Here is a 14,872-nt window from a genome sequence, read left to right on the forward strand (position 1 = left end):
AGCACAGGGATCTTCAACCGGGAAGCAGTTTGTTGAGAGATTGTTAGACCAGTGTTCTCTCCACGTGTCAGATGTTGATGGTAAGGCAGTTGAAGAGAGTTCGTCCATGGACCAGAAAGGGTTTCTTGATTTTAGGTGGAGACTAGGATTTTTGAGAGTCTGGTGCAGGAGTAATAGCAGGTTGCTCATTACTTTATTAAAATTCTTTAATCGAGGCTTGTCTTCTCTGTATATTTGGTGGAGCAATGTTGGACAGGACAGGCAGCCAGGAGAGAGGAGCGCTCAGTGTCCCACTAATTGTGCACATGGTAAAGTTTAGCTGGGTGTCTATGATGTTGGTGTGTGCGCTTCTTTCCCAGACAGGGCACAGTATTCTGCTGCAGAGAATGCAAGGGCTAGTGCAGATGACCTTAGGAATTCTGCCCCACAACACTTGTTACTGTGTGGTTAGCACTTATTTCCTTCAGTTGCAATTGTGCATGTGCAACATATAACTATTGTTGAAAGTTTATTTTTCATTTGGTTAGACTGTAATAATTAAAGTTTGCTCACACTTGGATAAAGGATTAAACTAAATTTATTATATAACTATTGTGGTAATTTCCATGATGGTTTACCATGAATCATATGCGATATTGCTGGTGATGCTTATTTTTTATTATTATTTTATATGTTGTAAGAGTTTAGATGTACATAAAATGTACAATACTGAATTCTTACAATCACTTCTCCCAGCAATTCAATCCACTCTGGATACTCTCTCAGGGATAAGTAATTGGCCTTGCAATATGTCAATATGTTGACATATTGCAAGATTTGATAATATAGAACTTTAGGTTCTGTATTATCAAAAAACTAATATCTCCATTCATTTTTTAAAATTTTTATTCAATTTTTTTTTTTTTTTTTGAAATTTGAGTTCCAGATGGGATGCTTCATGCTCACTTGGTGGAGTTTTACTAAAAAATTGAGGAAGCAAAGGCATTTGGGGTGATTGTAAATAGATATTTGAAGTTCAGTGGACGTATTGCAAGAGTAGTGAAGTCATCTCAGAGAATTGATACAATACTGAGGAGGACATTGACCACAACAGATAAAAGGGTGGTGGTTTCATTGTATAAAGTTTTGATCAGACCACATCTCGATTTTTGTTATTAGACCTGGTCACTTGGATTTGAAGAGGATGAAGTAACCTTACAGAAAGTGCAGAGATGGATTACAGAAATGATATTAAGACTGTATAATGTTCATTATGATGATGATAGACTAAGGGCATGCAGACTACAGAGTTTACTGGACAGAAGACAAAGTGGGGGGGGGATGTGATTGATATGTTTAAGCTGTTGTAGGTTTATTATTATATTAACAGGGAGGAGATTTTTCATATGCTAAAATGAGTGGAAGGAACAAGGACAAGGTGTCATCTGTGGAAGTTACTAAACGAAGTAGTGAATAACAGGGTAAGAAGTAAGTTTTTTGCATGGAGAGTGGTAAGAGCATGAAATGCATTGCCTGGGAGATGAAATTGAAAACAGTGGATAAGTTTATGGAGTAGTATGACTTTAAATTAATTAGAGTTGGCCTCCCACAATGAATTTTGTGATGCCTTGGAGGTCAAGAAAATAATAATGATATACCATAGATTTACTCCTGATGGTGGCATCAACATATAGGCCAAAATGTTGAGTGTAACAATAATAGTTTAATTTGTAAGACTTTTAAAATAAATATACTGCTTACTATTTTGAGAGAAGAATATGAAAAGTAGAGTATATGCTATTAAATTTTGAACTATGTCTTCTAAAATGTAATTCTTAAATGGTGGTGGTGAATTTGTGAGCAATATATTCCAGACAACAAAAATGACCCAGCAGTTGCTGCAAAGGTGGTGAAGGTAACACAGAGGATTGCTGCAATTATGAGAAGGACACTGACCTGCAGAAATAAAAGGGTTATCATTCCGTTGTATAAGTCTCTGATCAGACCACACTTAGACTATTGTTCTCAGATTTTGTCCCCAGGATTTGAAGGGGATAAATTAACTGTGAAAAAGATACAAAGACGGATGACAAAGATGATTTCAGGACTGTACAAGCATAGTTATGAGGATCGGCTGAGGGAATGTGGACTGCAGAGTTAGGTGGGTAGAAGAAGGAGAGGTGATATGATTGAGACTTTTAAACTGTTGAGAGGTGGTTACAGGGTTGACACTGGGGAGTTCTTTCACTTGGGTGAACAGCGGGAAGGAGTGATTACAAGAGGCCATCCCTGGAAGTTACGAAAGGAAACTGTGAGCAAGAGGATGAGGAGTGGTTTCTTTGCATGGAGCAGTGATTGAACCGTGGAATGCATTGCCTGATAGAGTGGTGAGAGTGAGAACGGTCAATGAGTTTAAAGAGTGGTATGATAGACTTTGTGTTTCTTAAGGGGGACCTCCCCTCGATGAATCTTCACAGACTTTATGTTCTTAGGAAGAACCTCCCACGATGAGTCTTTTGACTCCATGGAGACCTGAATAATAATAATAATAAAAGCATAATGGCAAATAGGAAACAACTAAAGAAAGATAATTAACTTAGTTACAAAGTTAAATAAACTTGACAAGCAATTATATTTCTTTCTAATCTTTTATTATATTTTATTTAGTTTGAAAAGTTGGTGCAAGGTAAAATACAACAGTAGGTACATAAGGATGTGATACTCTATGGTGGGCAGCATAGCTTTGTAAAGGGTAGGTCCTGTCTTAGTAACATATTTATACGTATTTCACCACGAGTTTTGAGAGAATGTGCTAGGGAATTGACAGTGCCTTTAACGTGACTTTTCAATGAAAGTCTGGCTTTGGCAAAGGTGCCCAGGGAATGGAAGGAAGGTAAGATAGTGCCATTGCATAAGGGTGGTAACAGACTGGAAGTGCTAATTATAGGCCAGTCTGTGTGTCATCAGTAGTTGTTAAGATCTTGGAGAAAGTAGTGAGGGACCGTATACAGCATTGGGCAGATGAGGGTAATGTTATCTGTGAGAATCAACATGGATTTGTGAAAGGACGCTGTTGTTTTAGCAATATGCTAGCCTTTTATAATAAAGTTACAAGAACATTAAATGAGGGAAAGGCAGTACGGCCATGGGCTCACTATTATCCCCCCCCCCCAATCGCGAACTTCTACATGGAAACCTTTGAGCAAAGGGCTCTTGATTCCGCCACGCTTCGACCGACAATCTGGCTCAGATACGTTGACGACGTGTTCGCGATCTGGCCGCATGGTCGACAAACGCTAAACACATTCCTCAGCCAACTAAACAAACAACACGAATGCATACAATTTACCATCGAAATCGAAAACCAAAATTCGCTCCCGTTCCTAGACACACTAGTTACACGTCTTCCTTCAGGCAGTCTATCCTTCACGGAAGGATAGATTGCCTTGTCGGTTTTCGGTAGAAAACTGACACACATGTGCCAATACATACATGCGAATTCATATCACCACCCAGCACAAAAATATGGAGTCATAAACACCCTTAAAAACAGAGCCATAACTATTTGCTCTAACCAGCAAGCCCTGAAACAAGAACTAAAAATCATTAGTGACACATTCATAAACAATGGCTATAACAAAAATACTGTCAATAAAATACTCTATAAAACCACAACAAAAACGAATCAAGATTACAGTAAAACCATAGACATCCCATTCATTAAAGGGTTATCAGAAAAAATCAACAGAATCCTACAACATTATAACCTCAATGCCACCTTTAAACCACCCACTAAACTTAAAACCATATTCAGCTCCTCTAAGGATCCTCTCCTCCCATTAGCACATCCTGGAGTCTATTGCATCCGCTGCACCTGTAACTTACCGTACATTGGTGAAACAGGACGGACAATCCCTATACGCAAAAAAGAACACATTAGACACATTAAATATAACCATTATGGTGAAGCAGGCCTCTCAGACCACGCACTCAACACCTTACACCAAATCAACTGGAAAAGCACCTGCTCCTTACACCGCACAAAAACATGGTACGAAAGAAAATTTAAAGAATCCTGCGAAATCCTGATAAACCACTCAAATATCAACAATAAAGATGGTATGAAAATTCCAAGGATCTGGATGGCACACATTCAGCCAACCTAATTTGAAAGATTCAACATAAGTCAGGACGCTAGCCAATATGCTATTATTAGAAACCATTCCACTCCAACTGGCTGGAATGATGTTAATATATGTATATAGTAGACAACACAAATAATAGGACTTTAGCGTTGATGTATAATTTTTTTTTTTTTTTTTCCACCAGAGGTCAGGCCAACAATTGTGGTAGCGGTTAGTCAGTGTCTTTAACGAACCAGTATGATTGTAGTATAGCTTGTTTCCTGTGTATATTTGTACGCTCCAGAAGATGACCTTGACATAAAGGTCGAAACATCGAATTGTAAAATTTTAGTAATAGTAAACTAAAGTTTTTATTCAAACACGGTAGTTGTCTCCATAATTTCCAAAAATGCAAAAAATGCATATACTGCAATTTTCTTAGACTCGGCGAAGGCATTTGACAGGGTGCCACATGATAAGCTGATATTTAAGTTGCAGCACATGGGTCTGGATGTCAGATTGGTCAACTGGATTCAGGATTGGCTGTCTGATAGGTATCAGAGAGTTGTGTATGGTGGAGCAGTTTCCAGGAGGCAGAGGGTTACGAGTGGGGTCCCACAGGGCTCAGTACTAGGACCTATATTGTTTAACCTTTATATCAATGACATAGCCAGTGGATTGCAGGGGGACATTCAGTTATTTGCGGATGATGCAAAGCTGGGAAGGATTATTAGTAATAGTGCAGATGTGGTAGCCCTGCAAGAGGATTTAAATAAGCTAGATAGATGGGCAAATGAATGGGGGTGTCAGTTTAATGCAGCAAAATGTAAGATCTTGAGGTTTGGGAAACATCGATGGGATGCTGCATACTCTGTGGGAGGAGTTATACTGGAGGAAGTAGGGGAGACAAGAGATCTGGGGTTGATGATTGATAGAAACCTGAAGTTTAGGGGACATATTGCAAAGGTGGTGAAGGTAACACAGAGGATTGCTGCTATTTGAAGGGGATAAATTAACTGTGGAAAGGATACAAAGACAGATGACAAAGATGGTTTCAGGACTGTACAAGGATAGTTATGAGGATCGGCTGAGAGAATGTGGACTGCAGAGTTTGGTGGATAGAAGAAGGAGAGGTGATATGATCAAGACTTTTAAACTGTTGAGAGGTGGTTGTAGGGTTGACACTGGGGAGTTCTTTCGCTTGGTTGAACAGCGGGAAGGAGTGATGACAAGGGGCCATCCCTGGAAGTTACGAAAGGAAACTGTGAGCAAGAGGGTAAGGAGTGGTTTCTTTGTGTGGAGGGTGGTTGAGCCGTGGAATGCATTGCCTGATGGAGTGGTGGGAGCGAGAACGGTCAGTGAGTTTAAAGAGTGGTATGATAGACTTTGTGTTTCTAAGGGGGGGGACCTCCCCTCGATGAGTCTTGACAGACTTTATGTCTTAGGAAGGACCTCCCTCGATGAGTCTTTTGACTCCTTGGAGGCCTGAATAATAATAATAATAATAATAATATAATAATAATATTCACATTTTATAATAAAGTGACAGCAGAACTGGATAAAGGTAATGGCTGCACCATGATATTGCTCGACTTTGCCAAGGCATTTATTTGACAGAATACCACATGGAAAACTATTACAAAAAACTTGAGAGGATGGGAATGGATATGAGGCTAGTAGTATGGATGGGGGGGTGAGTCTTTCCTATCTTGCTAAGTCATTTCGTCTTATGCAGCCACCAAAGGAGGCAAGCTAGCCTCAATAGGTGCCGGTCCCAAGCCCGGATAAATGCAAGGGTTGACGTCAGGAAGGACATCCGGTCGTAAAACTTCAGTGCCAACTCAAACTATGATTATGAGGCGAAGAGAAAATGATATAAGGGCTAGGGCGTACCCCTTAAGCGACACGCAGCCACATCGCCCTACAGCTGTGAGAAGTGGACGAGGGCTACCGCATCAAGGGCGGGTGCGGTTAAAGAAGCGAGCCCAGCAGGTGGAGAGGATGTTGCGAGTGGGAACACTGAATGTTGGAAGCATGACTGGAAGGGGAAGAGAGGTGGCAGACATGATGAGGAAGAGGAAGTTGGACATTTTATGTGTGCAGGAGACAAGGTGGAAAGGGGGAAAGGCAAAGGAACTGGGAGATGGATATAAATTGTTCTACTCTGGAGCGAATAACGAGGGAAGAAATGGTGTAGGAATTGTGGTGTGTGGCAGAATGAAGGGTGAAGTACTGGACGTGGGTAGAAGGAACGACAGGATCATGCGAATGAAATTGGGTCTTGGAGAAGAGCGGGTGGTCGTATTATGTGTATATGCCCTGCAAGTTGGTTGTACAGCAGAGGAAAAAGATGAGTTCTGGAACGTGTTAGATGAAGAAATGAGGGAATTGGAAGAAAATGAGATGGTGATTGTCGGAGGAGACTTGAACGGGCACATAGGAAGACAGAATAGAGACTGTGAAAGGGTGCATGGTGGCCACGGAGTGGGAATGATGAACCAGGAAGGAGAGAGGGTTGTGGACTTTGCAGTAGCGTTTGATCTGGCAATTGTGAACTCGTTTTTCTTCAAGAGGGAAGAACATTTGATAACATTTAGAAGTGGTAACAACAGCTCACAAATTGACTACATTTTGACTAGAAGAAAACATCTTAAGGTTGTGACAAATTGTAAGGTAATTCCAACAGATCAAGTAGCACAACAACACCGACTGCTGTGCGCAGACTTTAAATTAAGATCGAAGATAAGAACTTCTGGTTGCCATGGGATGAAGACAATTAAGTGGTTTCGCTTAAAAGAAGAGAGTGTGAGGTATCGTTTTAGGGAGAGAGTGTTAGAGAGGATTTCGGATGGACTGGAAAGTGTACAAGATTGGTGGAAACATAATTCAAAAGTAATCCTGAGCTGTGCAATCGAGGTGCTTGGTGAGACATCTGGAAAGATTAGAGAGCAGAAGGAGGGTTGGTGGTGGAATAATGATGTACAAGTGGCAGTGACAGCTAAGAGGAAGGCAAAGCAGAAGTGGGATGAGTCAAGAGTGGAAGAGGACAGAGAGGTGTACAAACAGAGAAAGCAAGAAGCCAAGAGAGTTGTGGCACAGGCGAAGACCATGGCATATCAAGATCTGTATGATCAATTAGAAACAAAGCAAGGACAGAGAAAAATTTACCAACTAGCGAAATGTAGAAATAAAGCAGCTAAGGACATCTTACATGTGAGGCAGATCAAAGATGCTGAAGGAAGAGTATTATGGAGGGATGTGGACATAAGAAACAGATGGAAAATATACTTTGAGGGACTTCTGAATGAGGAAAATGCAAGGACTCACAGAGGAAATGGGCAGCCTTCTGAGGGGATGGTGCAGAACATCGGTAGAATGGAAGTGATGGAGGCCATGAAGAGGATGAAGAATGGAAAAGTGGTGGGCCCTGACAGAATTCCAGTGGAGGCATGGAAGGCACTGGGGGAAGAGGGAATTGACCTGCTGTGGGACCTGTTCATGAAAGTTTGCCAACAGGAAAATATACCCGAGGAATGGAGGGAGAGTACTCTTGTTCCCATCTACCCCCCCACCCCCCCCCCCCCCCACCCCCCCCCCCCCCCACCCCCCCCCCCCCCCACCCCCCCCCCCCCCCACCCCCCCCCCCCCCCACCCCCCCCCCCCCCCACCCCCCCCCCCCCCCACCCCCCCCCCCCCCCACCCCCCCCCCCCCCCACCCCCCCCCCCCCCCACCCCCCCCCCCCCCCACCCCCCCCCCCCCCCACCCCCCCCCCCCCCCACCCCCCCCCCCCCCCACCCCCCCCCCCCCCCACCCCCCCCCCCCCCCACCCCCCCCCCCCCCCACCCCCCCCCCCCCCCACCCCCCCCCCCCCCCACCCCCCCCCCCCCCCACCCCCCCCCCCCCCCACCCCCCCCCCCCCCCACCCCCCCCCCCCCCCACCCCCCCCCCCCCCCACCCCCCCCCCCCCCCACCCCCCCCCCCCCCCACCCCCCCCCCCCCCCACCCCCCCCCCCCCCCACCCCCCCCCCCCCCCACCCCCCCCCCCCCCCACCCCCCCCCCCCCATCAATTTAGTCAGAGAATCTTGCAGACTTGTAGCGGATTTATATAGAAGTATAACATCATCCACATAAAGCAAAGCGGCTTTCCAACTGCACTTCATTTCTTCAGTTTCTGAGTTCTGGTTCGTGAAATAAGACTCCAAAAGGGAGGGAAGAATCTAACTTAGGTCGCATATTACACAATGACCAGCGTTTATTGTGTGACAATGCTACACGTGTCACATCAAATATTTAATCTTATGGAAAATTAGTATTTCCGCTTCCCCCTACCCTCCACCCTCCGAAATATCCTAACCTAAGTGCTCAACATGTCGATCAATTGCATAAATGAAAGATCCATTATATGAGGAAACGCTTCAACTATTCTTACTGACGAGAATTCTACTAAAGTGATCCCACTGATCAAGCGCATCGTCATCAACATCAACAACAAAAACGTTTGCTGAGAGGAATGCTAGACTTTGGCCAATAGTCATAACGCAGAATAAAAATTATACTGAAGGCTTGTAAATGTATTTCGTGAAATAAATGTTTGTTTTAACAACAAGAGTACAATGTGGAGAACTTTTGAAACGAATATCGTCGATTTGATTAGTTTGACAACTTAACCATATCTCAAGAGGTACCATTTCTTAAAAAACACTTGTATAAAGTGTTTCCTTCACTTTAATTGCCATAGTCCATACGTAAAAAACATATTTCTGTAGATGTTGAAATTTTTTTTTCTTCGTTCTATTTAATCCTTTTCCCAAGGATTCAAAACAATGTTTTCTCTTGGAATATGTTCAGGGTCTGAGTTACTTGTATATACAGGCTAATGACCTCACCTTTACTTACCTTAGTAGGTATCCCATAATGCAAAGCACACACCTTTTCGGAGGTGTAAAATGCTATGCATAATGGGAAGGGCTACTACCCAAATCGAAAGGATGTGTGCTTTGCATTATGGGATACATACTAATGCAAGTGATGTGAAGTTATTAACCTGTATATACAAGTAGCTCAGACGTGAATATATTTCATGCGAAAAACATTGTTTTGCTTCCTTGAGTAAAGGATTAAAACCAAGTATATAATTTCTTGGCATCTTTAATATATATTTCTGTAAACTATCCTTAGACTGTCGCAGACTGAGATAATTAAGCATTTAAAGTGTGTTTCAGTTTTCAGAAATTGTAATAAAATTATTTTTAGATAATGAGAGCGTGTTTATATTTTACAACACAAAACTTTGAACTGACTCATCAGCTAACATTCGCTTAACTATACTATTCAATCCAGCATAGAAAAAAAACTAAAGTTTGTGATTTTTTGTCGTTGTCCAGGAATGACAAACACTACTCCAGAAATACAAACTTGGTCTATTTTTCCAAGTATGTATTCTTTCTTTCGTTGTATTAAAAGGCGATTTCACTCCAAGGCAAAATAAAATCGGCGCATCTAAAATTCAATAGCAAATGTCAACTTTACGATGAAAATAAAGAAAAGTCCTGCAGCAAACTGTCGGAAACGGAGTGTAGTTTGTTATGATTCGTGTTTGATACCGCTGTTATAAAACAATCACAGTCAATGAATTTAGAGCAAAACGTATATTCCCAAGAAAGTAGGGATAACTTCATTACTCTTATTATTATTAAAATTAGTATAACGAAAATGAAGTCAGCTTGGAATTACTCCAGAACAGTCTCTGATCAGTGTATATATTTAGATATTTTAAGGGTAACTACTACCTGAGCGAGAAGATCATAGTCAAGTGAGAAAATATTTACTATAATGTAAATTCACTTTCAAGTAATCAAATATACGAAATTTCCAACTGAAAACTCTTCGTTTCACATAAAAGATTTCGGCTGAAATAACCTGATGGTATTAAAGTAACAAAATAAAATAAAATATCACCAGATCACTGAGGTATCATAAGAGATTTGTATTTTCTATAAACGAAGTTGTGGTTTGGCCAGTTATGGCCCATACAGCTAAGTCTATGAAGACAGTAATAGGGTAAAACTGCGCTCTTTTTCAAGGCTGGTTTGCTTTTGAGATGAAAAATCCTAGATAAAATTAACTTCACAATGGCTAAGTTGTGTTCATTCCATATGATAGTTTCCTCCAATTAAAAGATCTACTGGCATAGTTAGTTGAGTGACATCGTTCCTGCTCTATAGCTAATAACCCGTGAGTTAGAATCACACATCGGCATGAATATCTGAATAGCTTTAGTGATTGAAGAATTTTATCGTCCAGTGTGAGAGAGACCTGTTCAGTCCGATTAAAGTATGATTCAGTGGATCATACTTAACACGCAGTTGCAACTGATTTTAATAATAAATTTAAGAATCGAATCTCACAAAGTATTACTTTTACTGTTAAAGATTTCGTCCTTATTTCAGTACACGTTTGCATTCTGAAACATAACACTGAGTAGATATTATTATTGTTATTTATTGGATGCACGGATGCACGCACGATGTTATCGCTGCTTCCGTTTATGTAGTTTTGAAGTGGTTTTAACTTATGTTTTTAATTTGAAAGTGCTGCTATTTAATTCCACTAGTCAGGTTGAAGACAGGGACGTTTAAATCATCAAAATCGGCTAAGCAATAACCAAATTTTGTGTGCTGAAAGTCATAGAGTGAACTGCTGTCACCAACCAACAAAGATCAAATGACGTTGCCATTTTAAAAGTCGCACTACAGTCGCTAAAAAGAAGAAAGTCCAAAGGTCACTGAGACAGTGAAAGTCAAGCACAATGAGCTGTGACACGTGCAATAAGTCATTAAGCGACAAAGGGGAAGGGCCGCATTGTTCTGGATGTGGCCGAAGATAACACTTCCAATGTTCTGGGATCTCAGAAAGCACGTGGAAAGCAAAAGGAACCGCGAAACGGACCTAATGGCGCTGTCTACATTGACGTGAGAAAATGAAGAACAAAGCAGATACACCAAAGAAACGCCAAATGAAAATAAACTTTCAGATGAGAGTCACATTGTAAACCCACATGATGGCAATTCTGCGAGCATGGGAAGAACCTTTGAACAACATCAAAATTAACAATAAGATGATTAAGGAAAAAAAAATAGATTGTAATTTTCACTTTATTTATTTTCTGTATGTTAAAATGAGTAAATACAATTGTAAATAATATTTCAAATAAAATGTGTAAATTTAAATGAAAGAATTGGTTGTCATTGATGTGTTATGCAATATATATATATATATATATATATGGGAATAAATTTTTAACTTGGGTATATTGTATATTAGGATAACCAAGCAATTTTATATATATATATATATATTATATCAGGAAAAGAAATGAGTATATAATGACTTATAGGTTTTTCACTTAACACAGAAACAGTTTGAAGTATTTTCATGAACATGTTTTTAATTCCATTGCAAAACCACCTTATATAAAAACTTAGACAAAATTGGAAAAAAAGTGCGACTATTATCACTTGGTGATTTAATATTTGAGCAATATGAAATATAAAATATGCATTTGTGACTTAATGAACAAAGACGTGTGCTGTCTGTTACGTTTTCCACAGTGAAACGTTACTCAATTATTCTGATTACAAATTGATATATAAATTCTTAACATTATACCTTAATGCAATTCTGTTTATTCATTGGGAAAAAAATTGCATCTCTACGCTTCTGCAGATGCGAATTTGTCGGTCACTGGCAGATATAGTCAGGAAAAGACATGTGGAGTTAATGGAAATTGCTAGCTCTACTGTAAAAACCAATGTTCAACTCATGTGAATACTAAAATCACTTAGCCACCATGGGAACTTGAAAGAGGACCGACAACAAAGACCGGAAATTAATGAGTAACCGTAGTCGCACATAGCCTCATTCACAATTAACAATCGCTGGCAGATATAGTAAGGAAACGACAGTTTGAGCTTACACTCACCACCTTGGAAATAAAAACATAGTATGACCCAATGCAAAGGAATTAACGTTGTACCAAACGGAGAGAAAATCTAAGGGAACAAAAGTCAATTAGCTTTTCAGGTTATTACAGAAATTTCCTTCTTTTAAGATTGTGTTTTTGTGTGGGTTGTGCTGTGTATAAAAATTTAAATATTTTGGAATATCTATTTGCATTAAGAGTCATTCGGGAAGGACTATAAGTAAATTTAAATTATCATTAGAATTTCTAGAAAGAATTCCTATAGTCTTTAGAATATGAATATAGAATATAATATGTATGAGCTATGGAAAAAAAAGTGTGTGTTTGAGGATCACCAGCATATAATTAAATTATTCAGAAAAGCCTCAATGCTGCCACCACTAGACTCTACTATACTCTAAGAATTCCCATATTCTTTAGAATATGAATATAGAATAAAATATGTATGATCTGTGTAAAAAAAAAAAATTGTGTATTTGAGGGACACCAGCATATAATTAAATTATTGAGAAGAGCGTAATCACTGCCGCCATCACGACTCTACTCTAAGACAACACACATACACTTCACGATTCCTTATCTTAACTTGATCTTGAACTTGTCAGAAGTGTCCACACCACTCACGACACGAATCCTTATCCACTAATATATTTCCATTTTCTATTCAAAACAACAACGTCACTTATTTACAGCTAACAAAAATTAGGTCACTTATTTATAACTAACAATTGACGTAACTTATCTTCATCTGAATATAACAAACATTCACGACACAATTCCTTATCTTATGTTGATCTTGATCGTGTTCAAACTGCCCCACCAATCACGACACGAATCCTTATCTCTAACATCACCCATAATTCCAAATGCGATCAAAACACAAGAACTGAAGCTATTGACACATATGCCGCCAGGGAAATTCCAAACATTCCAAACTCATGACGTCATCATATGAACAACTAATCATCTCACGATTCCTTGTCTTATCTTGATCTTGATCTTGTCAGAAGTGGCTACCCTACTACTCATATGAACTGACTGTAAGGTTTTTGTTTTATTCAAATCCTCTGTTACTTTGCTCAATATGCATGCTGATAAAACGTTGTTAACTATTGCTTCTGATTTGGTGCGTGCTGAAGAAAATTTTCGTACATAAATTTTATTCATCAATGTCGACAAGCATTCGTATGGCGAAAACTTTGGCGTGAAGCACAATATGATAAGCAACAACAGCTTCACTTACTGCAATTTTATCGCTTTCACTATCACGATCACGTCTCATCATACACGAGCTGGTGTGTTTAACTGAAGTATTTTCAGCATCCTTATGTTTCTGGCTATATAGATGTTGTTTGATGTTGCTTCTGCCTCCATGAGGAACGGAAAAATGGACATTACAATTTTGGCGTACTACTTTTGTTCCATCACTACACAGCTTGTGCATTTTAATAAATTTGAATTCTTTCTGGAGATCGTCATTAAAACTGCAGTTTCGCCTCTTTGACATTACAAGGATAGACTTAAAGTTTTAAAAAATATTAAACCACCGGCATTGTATAACAAAGCCACCGGTTAGCATACAGGCAAAACAAAAAACTAAAACTGCAGCAAAACTGACGCGGCGTTTCAGACGCGCAAGTTTTGCCACCATGCATTTTTTTTCTCTCGATAATTCACTGCAGATATCGATATTTAGTATCGAACTATGCGGTTTCATGGTTATACAAATTACTGGTATCCACAATATTGATATACGATTATAGGTAATGAATAATAATTTATGATTGACCAATATTAAAGTATATTTATAGTTTTTATTAAAAACGGGACAAAATTGACATTTTTATGAAAACGACGGGACGGCCGGTAAATAGTAAAAAAACGGTACTCTCCCGTTCAAAACGGTACGTATGGTCAGCCTAATTATGGGATACATACTAAGGCAAATATGTATTCATTGTAATATTGCAATTAAGTTCTGTCAGTAATGTCAAAGAGGCGAAACTTCTGAAATAATACATGTTTATTGCAATAACATTGCAATAAACATGTATTCAAGTAATATGTAGTCATTTGCATCTATATACAAGTAGTTCAGACGTGATATAGTTGGCGCGCAAAACTTTGTTTTGCTTATTCGAGAAAAGGATTTAAACTAAGAATAAAATTTCTTGGTATCTTTAACGTATATTACAACACCCAAGTAAAAATCTCTCTCTCTCTCTCTCTCTCTCTCTCTCTCTCTCTCTATCTATCTATCTATCTATATATATATATATATATATATATATATATATATATATATATATATATATATATATATATATACATTTATATATATATATATTTATATATATATATACAGGGTGTTTGGGATAAATTTGACATATTTATAATTAATTATATTTTTCCGTAAGTTACATGTATTAACACACACTTCTCTTCATTTAAAAGTTTGGACCCTTCTTCATTCATATACAAGATGTCAGAAAGGATGGATAGCTGGAACCCACCTGAATCATGGAAGAGAATAACTTGTATCATGATGATTCGTGCCCGCCATCAAAATAAGGATATTACGACTGCTGCCCAATGCTCCCTGAATACAGTAAAAACAATCAGGCATGAACTAGAGACTTGCAATGGTGACTACGAGGATGTAGCAAGAAGAAAGATCCCTAGCAGACGATCTGATTGCGTTCGTACAGCAGAATTCGCAAATCTGCAGGAACAGGTGTTGAAGAACCCTGGCATTGGAATTCGGGCTTTGTTCGTGGAGTTGCTAA

This window comes from Typopeltis vanoorti, chromosome 7 (genome assembly GCF_054136105.1).
Source record: "Typopeltis vanoorti isolate ZY-2024b chromosome 7, IOZ_Tvanoo_1.0, whole genome shotgun sequence".
NCBI classification, from domain to species: Eukaryota; Metazoa; Arthropoda; class Arachnida; order Uropygi; family Thelyphonidae; genus Typopeltis; species Typopeltis vanoorti.